General features: G+C 40.5%; 1 pseudogene; it reads left to right on the top strand.

Annotated features, from left to right (window-relative positions):
* The first annotated feature begins 5,833 nt into the window (after positions 1-5,833).
* Positions 5,834-6,717, top strand: LOC147640964 (uncharacterized; annotated as a pseudogene).
* Positions 6,718-10,616: the final 3,899 nt, after the last annotated feature.

Genomic DNA, 10,616 nt, shown 5'->3' with positions numbered 1-10,616 from the left:
TTTCAATCCCCAACTTGATTGAAATTATCTTAATCATCCATGTAGCTCACATGCCGCATCGTGTGCTTCAAAATCTTTAAGCCAGCTTCGGGCATCTCCCTTCAAGAAAATCTTTATCAGCTTCAGAACCTGCTCTTCATCTGTAACATGATTGCTAATGCATGCCAACTCCATTTGCTCCAAAAAGTCACACACATCTTCACCCTTCCTGCCATAAAATTCTGGATAAGACCACATCATGAAAACCTGTAACAATCCCTGAGCTCTCCTCAGTGGGACATACACCCTTCTAGGCAAAGAACAACACCAGACTTATCCTCTGTGGAGGCACCAGAAGAATGGTGAGGTGAAAAACAAGAAAAAAAGACCATGCCTCTATAGCCCTTCACCTCCCAAACTTGGATACAACAACACGAACGGGGGCACCACCAGCCAGAACACTTCTCACTGTTCACACCACCCACCCACACCAGAAAGATAGCAAAAAAACAAGGGCACCATAGACCAAAGTAAACACCCAGCAATATATTTCCAGTCACAACACTTCATACAAGCTTCTCCTGACACAGAAGCCTTACTCACACCACCATACAAACACTCAGGCCTGGATTTACTGCCAAGGGAGATCCACCACGGCCACACCACCTCTGGGATTCAACCTTGCGTCTGACGACCAAGCCTCTTCAACCACACGACCTCAACACTTTGACCTGTCTCACTGCGTGGTGCTGTGCCAACCACACCAGAAAGAACCCGGCCACTCTCACTCTTCAGAGGGCGCCCCACCAGCTAACCCTCAACTCTCTCTGCAGCCCATCACTTCTGTGTGTGTCACCAGCAGCAGCTGCTCAAACACCTCTCTGCAGCCCATCACTTCTGTGTGTGTCACCAGCAGCAGCTGCTCAAACACCTCTCTCTCTCTCTCTGTGTGTGCTGATCCTCTGTCAGCCTCACAACAAACCCAAGCACCACCCGCCCCTTGTCTCTGCAATGCTACCGGCCCCACCAGCCAAGCAGCAACACCTCTGTCTTTCTCTCTGCTTCACTCGACACCCGCTCACGCTGTCCACTGTCGGCTTCAGCTTTCAGTCTTCAGCACCTACCTTTGCTTCCACTTCCGGCTTCACCTATGCGGCCCACACCAGCCCACGCTTTGCCAGCCTGTCACCTTGATGCCACCCTTGTCTTGCCTGACTTCAGCACCCATCGGTGCTTCCACAGCCACACGCTTAGCTGCTCCCTGCCACTACTCTCTTGCTTCAGCTCCTCTGGCGGACCCCTTGCGCCTGCAGCCAGTCCCACACGTTCTCTCTTTGGCGGCTCCCCTGTACGTGTCTGCCCGTCAGTCCAGTCGACCAGCAGCTGTGCCCTCTTGCCTATGTGCGTAGCCAACTGCAGCTCTTCAAAACCCAGGGCTCCAGTCACCGCCAGCAGCAGCTGCAGTAGCTCACCCCAAGGCGGCTCCTCTGTGTGCCTTCGCCTGCAGCCAGACTTGCGCATCCAGATCCCTCTCGCTCTTCAGAATGACCAGAGCCGCCTTCTCACCCAAAGGCGGCAACTCTTAACCTTACGACCCCGACTCCACCTCCACGATTCGCCAACCTTCTCTTCACATGCTGGCCAACGCTGGTATCATCGTAAACAGCCATGTGGCCTTTCTATAAGTTGGCCATGTGGATATTATTATTATTTTATTAGAGCTTCAATGATGGCCACCCTCAATGCTTTCACACCAATGTCCAAGGCAACACTGTCCCCTTTCAATCTTTTATTGCCCATGCCTCCACACACCTTAATACAGCTTCCAATGCCCACTCATTTTTTTTGGACGCATACACATACGAGCCATCGAACGGCCGATACCACCTGCACAGCTGACCTTACTCAGGCCTGCACAAGCCCAAAACAAAAGCCATCCACCCTGTACACCTGGCAACGCATTCCAAACAAAGCTCTTCACATACGCCATGCATCCATATATACACAGGCCCAAAACATCTTTCAGAAAAATGCCTGACAGCTGACAATGAAAAATGGAGGGCATGCTTTGAGGTAACTTCTTGATAAAAGAATTAATGAGAGGTCGTAGATCCCCAAGCGTATAGATCTTTGTACATGATGCACCTACTATGGAACTTGCTCACCTAGAGCTAAAGTTCCTCCAAGAAGACCATCTAGTGGCGTGGCCACCAATAGGACTAGCCACAATGTTTTATCTTAGGTGAGACATGGACCTCATTAGTCCACCTACCCCTTCACACCTTTTACAACAATCATTATTGTGGTAAACAATTCACAATCAATGACCATCGATTGTTTTAAAGCAGAGTTCCTTATTGGACCTAAACTTGTATCATGCAAGTCTTTTGCGAGCCTTACAGGTACCATGAGAGAGAGAATCATCCACAAAAGGATATGAATCATGGCCATAGATTGCACCACCAACACTTGGCAAAGAAGGACCGTAACCCTCAATCCCCCTCAAGCTTCCCTATGAAATGGTTACTTTAACCCTGGTGATGGAGGTCATTTTGCCTTTGATCTTTGCATCCAAATATGGGAGTTCTCTTCCTAGAATCTTTGTGAGTCTATCATTTTTATCAGTATTCAAGGAAGCATCCAAGCATTGGAGTGGTATTGGGTACTAAGGCTATCACTTGGATCTTTTTAGCTTCTAGGATTGTGTGGACAGTGAGGTTTTTGGGACCAAAATTGTGATGAGTTTCCTTCACATGAGCCTTAGGATTTTAGTGGCTTGACCAGGAATCCATTAGGGCTTAGGGTTTGTGTAAAAATCTATTGCATGGCGTTTTCGCTGGCAGATCTCCGCTTATGGTTCGAATTGGTTGCTACCAAGTTTCTTTACATAGGCATCACACTTTCCTTGGCTAGCCAGGGTACTCTTAGGTACCCACTCCTTCTAGGTGACTTCCTATAGAGCCTATTGAGGTTGATGTTTGGGGGTTGTCTTTGTTTATGTTAGTAAGGTCTTCGTTCTCCTATAGGGTTGATGTTTTGGGGGTGGTCTTTATCTCTATCGGTAAGGTTTTGGTTTTTAGGGGGTGGGCAATGCAACAAGTTAAGAGTGTTGTGTAGTGTTAGAGGTTACTTGAGGTGGTGGCTTGTAAGTGGAGGACAAGGCTTGTGATGTCTAACATGCATGCACCCATTCAAACCTCGCCAATAATAACAAACACCTTTAATAATAACCTCTTCACCATAAAGTTTCACACTTCTCTTTAATAGCTTAATGGTAATGTAGCGGTTGGTGAGAGAGATTGCGAGCAATGATGACAACCTCGAATGGCAAGAGGTGAGAGAAATCCACAACTTCTTTCAAGGCTAGCAATTTGAGAGACATCTAGAGAATTTTATTGTGTTAGAAATTTTTTGAGGAGCTTAGGATTTAAAAAAATCCAACTACAACATAGCAATTTTTCAGTTTGAAGAGAGGTCCACAAAATGTGTTCTTAAGGTCTTGTGTGCGATGCTCAACCTTGTCAACTAAATATGTGGTCTCGAATGTTGCAGTTTGCAAAGCAAGTTTCTTAAAGGTATTTGGTATAAGAAATCTGAGAATTCAAGAAATCTTATCAAATGTGACCTAAGAAAGTTTTTCTTTAACATTTAGCACACATGAAATCCCCCAATATTTTTTCCTAAAGCAATGGTTGGGAAACTTTATCACCTTCCATGGAGATGTACTACCTGACTCAAACTTCACACATCTGCTCGGCAACTTTACTCTAAGAGAGGTGTACAATTTATATGTGGAGTCACAAAAAGATAGTCTAAACTCGACTCTCTCACTTCCCTCTTTCTTGAGAATATGGAGATAAGATTTCTCTCACGCCAAAATTCCCAAGAAGAGCAGGATGGGTGTTTGCCAAATATGTGCGGAGTTGAAAGCAAAGTGAGACAAAGAAAAGACTATAGAATAAAAATGTAAGTTAAGTTTAAAGTTCTAGATCTTTTAAAGTGGTTGTGTTGGTTATTTTGAATTAATTTTTTATATTGGAACAATATTGACACTCTTGAATCTCTTTTGTAGTGCCCATTCTATAGGCCTTGAGGATTCACAGGGAGAAGCAGAGCACATAGCACCAAAAATTAGCAAAGCACAAGAAAAAGTGTTTAGAGGAGAAGGATAAATATTTAGGCCTTGCAAGAAACTAGGGTTGGCCACTCAAGACATGGAGTGACAACATGGGTGTGGGTCACCATCCTAACATCTAAGCCTACCATGGAAGCTTAGAGCTCTAAAGAGTAAGTGTACTCACGAAAATGGATATCCTCAAAAAGGGTACAATGACCATGAGCCCTATTCCTAATATAGCCCAAGGACCCCCAAAATTACACATGTAAATGACCCTAAGCCCAAGTGCCTAGGCCCCATTCCTCATGTGCATGTGCAACCAAATCTATTTCATTACAAACCATCCCCTCCTACAATGATTTCATCGTGAAATCGAAGAGTGGTTGTGCCCAAAGAAAAGACATATACAAGTGGCTATGTACAAAAGCCAAAAATCACATCCATGACTGAATGTCAATGTAGCGGAAGACCCATACATGAATCATATGACCCCCAGGGTCAAATGGAAAGGATAAAGGCTCCCGTTCGATGATGAGGCTATCTATGTGATTGCCAGCTGGATTGAAAGGAAATCCGAGGCATACAAAATCCAAGGCAATGGTCCCATGATAATCTGGTGCAAGCGGAGAGGATAAGGAACCACTGTTGATGATGAAGCTAGTCAAGTATCCTCCAGGATCAAAAGGACATGTATGGTATACAAATGGTCAATATGCATAATCCTATTACGATGTCTCACATCAATGAAATCATGACTACTCTCATGCACTATCCTTGACTGCTCAAATACATGAACTCTATCCACACGAATAGTGCCAGGAATGCTGTGAATACTAGGAGTAGTGGTCCTATCAGCAATATCTCCACAAATAGAAATCCGAAAATAATAGCCTAATGCATCTAACACTAGTAACTCAAGCCTATGCTCATAGGTGTCTCCGTGACTTGTATGTGGAGTATCACTATCCTCAAGTGTGCTAATGGATACAACCATCCCCAATGCGCTTATGGATGCATCACTAATCAAATGCTCACGACCCTCTAAAATGTCACCACGATTAACTAGAATATACTCATGATCCGTAGGAAAAATGATAGACAAAGAAGTTTCGATGCTTGAAGTGACAACATGGGTGTGGGTCACCATCCTAACATCTTAAGAGGGAGAAGTCCACCATGGAAGCTTAGAGCTCCAAAGAGTAAGTGTACTCATGAAAATGAATATGATAAAAAAAGTGTACAATGCCCATGAGCCCTATGCCTAATATAGCTCAAGGCCCCCAAAAGTACACATTCCAAGTGCTTGGGCCCCATTCCTCATGTGCATGTGCAAACAAATCTACTTCATTATAGGCCTAGTCATTGATGGCATGGATCAAAAGAAAACCATGTTGCTCATTTTGCTCATCCTCCTAAGAATCTCAAGGAGGAAATTTTTATCCAACTCCATGTTGTAGGAGCCGTGTTTTCAATGGTGTCATGTCATCAAGGACATTTGTTAATTTTTCTAACATTCGTAATGATCCTAATTTGACAATCACCATCATTCAAAACATCATCGGAGAATGGCAAGGAAAACTACCACCCGTTCTCTACTTACAACTGGTTAACACTAGTAGAGAAAACAAAAACCAAGTTCTCCTTGCGTACTTGAATATGCTGGTACAGAAGAAGATATTCAAGAAATTCAAGCTTGGGTTTTTGTTGGTGGGACACACACATGACCAGATTGACTAGATGTTTAGTAGGTTCTCGATCAAATTGGCAAAGAAAAGTGCATTTCTCGTGCAATTGACCTTCCACAGATCTGCACCTTGTTAGAGGATGCATATGTTCCCAAGCCCTCCATCAAAATCATGGAAGAAACATATGATTTTAGATGCTTTGCACTGGTAAGGCCACTAACATGCTATCATTTGCATACCTCAATGATCATAGTTTTCAGCATCAATTTAGAATCAAGCAAGGGGAGGAACATACTCTCATATGGTGCAAAAAATACTCAAACTCTGAGCAGAGGGTTTGAAGTTCTTACTGTTTGTTCCTTCTTGTAAAATTAAATGAGCAAAGTACATGCTACTCTCTATAATGAGTGAGACACAAAAAGCTGAGAAAGAACATCGCTCTAATTATTTTCTACAATGCTTGAACTAGATCAAGGAGACAATACATGCTGCACATGTATATTTTCTAGTGAGCTCTCTAGCATGGTGGGAGAGTTTTTTACAAAGCAAGAGAAGCTGGTTGAAGATTTTAGGGATGACACATTTTAGCTACAACATGCATTTATGTGGCATGAGAGTGGCCTTTGTGAAAGGAGTGACAATGTTGTAGCTATTGGTGTTAGCGATGTGCCAATTTCAGCGGAGTTATTATCTCTTGTTCATGGAGAAACAAAGAAAATGTATGTTGGTCCCAAGAAGAGCACAAAGCGTCAACAACAAGAGAAAAAAATGTGGGAAGGAAATGTAAATGAGCTAAGTGAGTGCACAATGATCGCAGTTCTTGCTACTAATGATAAAAATGATAATCTATTTGTCTTGCAAAAGTCACAAAAGTTTTGGCAAAGAGCAGGATGTATTGAATGCTGTCGAAGTGGACAGCTGAAAAAGATCCATTGAAGGGCAACATGATCCTAAGGTGCTAAAACAAAGTAGAAAGGGGAATAAAGCAAGAAGTTGTCGTCATGGAGAAGATCCATTTAAAGGAAAGGACGATCTTGAGGTGTTGAAACAAAGCAAAAAGGGAAACAAAGCAGGAATTTGCCATCGTGTGGGCACGCTCAATCTAGAAAATGTAGAAATCCTTGTGTATAGGTTTGATTTTAAAAAATCTGATCACTTGCGCAAGTAAACTGTAGAGATATTGAAGCAAAAGGTCAAAGATCTTTCTTAGTAGCAAGGAGAGTATTTGCTTTTTGCAATTATTGTAATGTTTTTTGTACTTAAATTTTCATGCAATGTGAAGGTTTTGGTGTGGCCCAAATCAAGTCCTTTTTTGACAGTTCTCTTGATCTAAGTGATCAAATGCATTCTAAAATTGTTGAAAAGATAGAAATATTTATAAAATTTTAAAGCGCATCCTACAAAATAGTGATTTATTTCAAACAATCTCTAAAAAGTAGTCCTTTTACGATGTTTTTGGCAAAATGAACTTGAGTTGTCGTTTTCACGATTTTGTTGTTGTTTTTCATGACTTGATGTTTTATTTATAAGTAGGTAGTGGGCATGATATACAACCAATGCTAAGAGTTTAAAGAGGTTAGCTTATAGGTGTGCAAAGGTAGACTTTTATACATACATATGTCGAATATGGTAACTATGGAGGCTCTAAGTAAATCTAAGCATGTTAAAAGAGTAAAAAATTGAAATATTTTTTCGGCATGACAATTTTAGAGGGAGATGTCATATAGCCCATGGATATAAATTTTGACCCACGTAGGCATTTTTTGTTTTATGAAGGAAATGCTTGTTATGCAATATGGGTAATGGTGGCAAGAAGAAATGGTAGCCTATATCATGTAGATATATGGTGAGGGCCAAAATTCATAGTATGCATATGTTGATCATGTTTGATCCAGATAGCCATTATCATGAACTTAGGTGATGGTATGTCTAAGAGTAGTGTAGGAATGAGCTCTGGTTACAATTATTTCGAGGACTTGTGAAGGATGCTGAGAGATGGTATGTCTAAGGGTAGTGTAGAATGAGCTCTGGTTATAATTATTTGGAGGACATGCGAAGAATGCTAAGAGATGCAATCTTCGCCCGTGATCTTTGTGTACAAAGAGAAAAGAGAGAATCTTGGGGCTTCTTGAATGGTGGTAGAGAGGAGCTTGGTGCAAAAGAGAGAAGCTTAGAGCTTTCACAACGATGATGGTAGATTCAAGGTCCCCTGTTGGAGAGCATACTACTACACATAGGCATACTACTATACATAGGCATAACAGAGTCCAGGCTCACATGCACCCCCTCCCTGACATGGATGATCCCACCTTGTGCATGCTTGTAGTTCTTAAGCTTTAAAATTGAATTGTAGAAGAAAATTCAGGGTTCGTGAATCAATCGACTCATGGTATTCCAAATCAATGGAGTCTTGCACGTCTAGATCACAAGGAATGGATTACAGGACATCATGGATTACCTCATCTAGCTCTTCTGCTATTATGAAGTTTTGGAATCTACTATGTAGCGATATTATTTATGATACAAAGGTCACATGGATACATGGACAAGCATTTTTTTAATGACCTCCTCCTAAATCTGTAGAGTCAAAGGTTGCGACCATGTGTCTTTTTCAGGTCCTTGATCTTAAACGTATGTCACTTGATCGAATGTATATTTTTTCTTTAATTCTCTATATTTTATAGGTTTTTTTCCTAATTCTTTGAGTTTTATTGGCTACTATCTACTATTTGGAATGATATTTTATAGATTTTTTTTTGTGATAAAAATAAAAAATTTCTTAAAAAAGTTCAAAAATATTTCAAGTTAAGAAAAAAACCCTCTAAAAGTTGATGTTTTACATCAAAGTTGATGCAAAACATCAACTTTTAGACTAAGAGTTGATATTTTACATCACAGGTGATGCAAAACATCAACTCTACCAAATAACTTGATGTTTTGCATCAAGTTTTATTAGATACTTTAGAGAAGAAAGTTGGAGGATCGAAGGTCGATTTTTACAAACGGCCTGATTTTGCAATTTTGTTCACACGAGAGTATGCTCATACAACTTATTCCACAAATTTTGAGTACCAACACAACCATGTTTTGCGGCGGCGATCTGTAGATGTCATAAAGTGATTTGTCAGCATTGGTAAGTTGCTCAGTGACGTCTGCAGATCACACTGAAACATGGTTGTGTTAGTACTCAAAATGTGTGGACCAGGTCATTTGAGCATGCCATCGTGGAAAAAATTACAAAATCAGGCCATTTATGAAGATCGACCTTGGATCCTCCAACTTTCTTCTTTTTGGAGTATCTCAAACTTGATGCAAAACATCAAGTTTTGTAGTAGAGCTAATGTTTTGTATCAACTTTGATGCAAAATGTCAAGTTTTGTGGAAAAGTTAATGTTTTTTTATCAACTTTGATGCAAAACATCAACTTTTCCACAAAACTTAATGTTTTGCATTAAAGTTAATACAAAACATCAACTTTTTCATAAAATGATGTAAAACATCAACTTTGCCACAAAACTTGATGTTTTGCATCAACAATGCAAAACATAATCTTTTGTGGAAAAGTTGATGTTTTGCATGAAGTTGATGAAAAACATCAAGTTTTGTTAAAAAGTTGATGTTTTGCGTAGAAAGTTGATGTTTTGCATCAACTTGATACAAAACATCAACTCTTAGCTAAGAAGTTGTTACTTTGCATTAAGATGGCTGTAGCTAAAAGATCCTTACACCATGTGTGTGATAAGGATTTGAACCCAAGCTCATGCCTGATATTTTACAAAATATAAACCTTTTTTTCGTAAAGTGAGATTTTTCATGCTTTCTAAACTCATTTGATAACTAAAATTACCATTTTAACCCCTTTTGCTCACATCAAAGACACATCTTCTTTAAAACTGAGTGTATAACTTTTTCAAAATTAGATAACTTTTAATTATAAGCTTATTCATGATATTTTAAAATTTATATATCTGTAACAAACTCTCCCAAAAAAAGTATATATTATCGATTAATAAATTATGATACTTAAGAGATTCAAAATGGATTTTAATACTACTCTCATCAAGAGCCAAAATAGGGTTTTATAATTAAGATAATAGTTCTATCAAGATAACAATTTTGTAATATATTTATGTAAACAGATAATTTTTTATAATTGCACTCTGTAGCACATTCTCAATCGTGCTAACATAGCAGAAGACCTAAGAAGTCTAAGCTTTAAGTGTATACATAGAAGAAAAAAATGTATTTATGGATAGTACTTAAATGTAAGATCCCTGTCCCCACCGCGCAACGGATTTAGGGTGCTAGCAGCGGAAGTAGCACATCATGCGCGGGGCAGGGGTCCCATACTCGGGGCCTCGCCCATGGATATCCGGACAAGAGACTAATCCATCGGTTTTTCCAAAACCGAGCCCGGAAAAACTTCCTTCACTCGGAAAGCACGGGCGATTCCACCAGGATAACTCTTTACTCTAACGTAGTCAAGACCATTACTGATCAAGCTGATCCGACTGCACCTATAAAGATACTCGGTCAGATCAAGGAAGAAACTTGCACTTGGATCATTGGGATCAACGCTTTTTTCCCCATTCAAGAGGCACAGCCGTTGATTCCTATCCATAGAACAATTACTATCCGGGATTTATTTTATCTATCGTAATAACAGAAATTGAGTCTCGATTTACGGATCCATCAGTCCAGCCTAACCCCATCCAGTCCCATGGGTTAGCCAACCGCCCAACCACTGTAGTGATGAAATCCAATTAGGAATTTGGTTAGGTTTTGTCCCGGGTACCAAGGAAAAGAGTTCCCAACCCCCTAGCCGGAAGTTCATG

Source organism: Cibotium barometz, chromosome 2 (genome assembly GCF_041138505.1).
Source record: "Cibotium barometz isolate CiBa-2024 chromosome 2, ASM4113850v1, whole genome shotgun sequence".
Lineage (NCBI taxonomy): Eukaryota > Viridiplantae > Streptophyta > Polypodiopsida > Cyatheales > Cibotiaceae > Cibotium > Cibotium barometz.
This window is presented reverse-complemented; position numbering and strand designations above follow the sequence as displayed.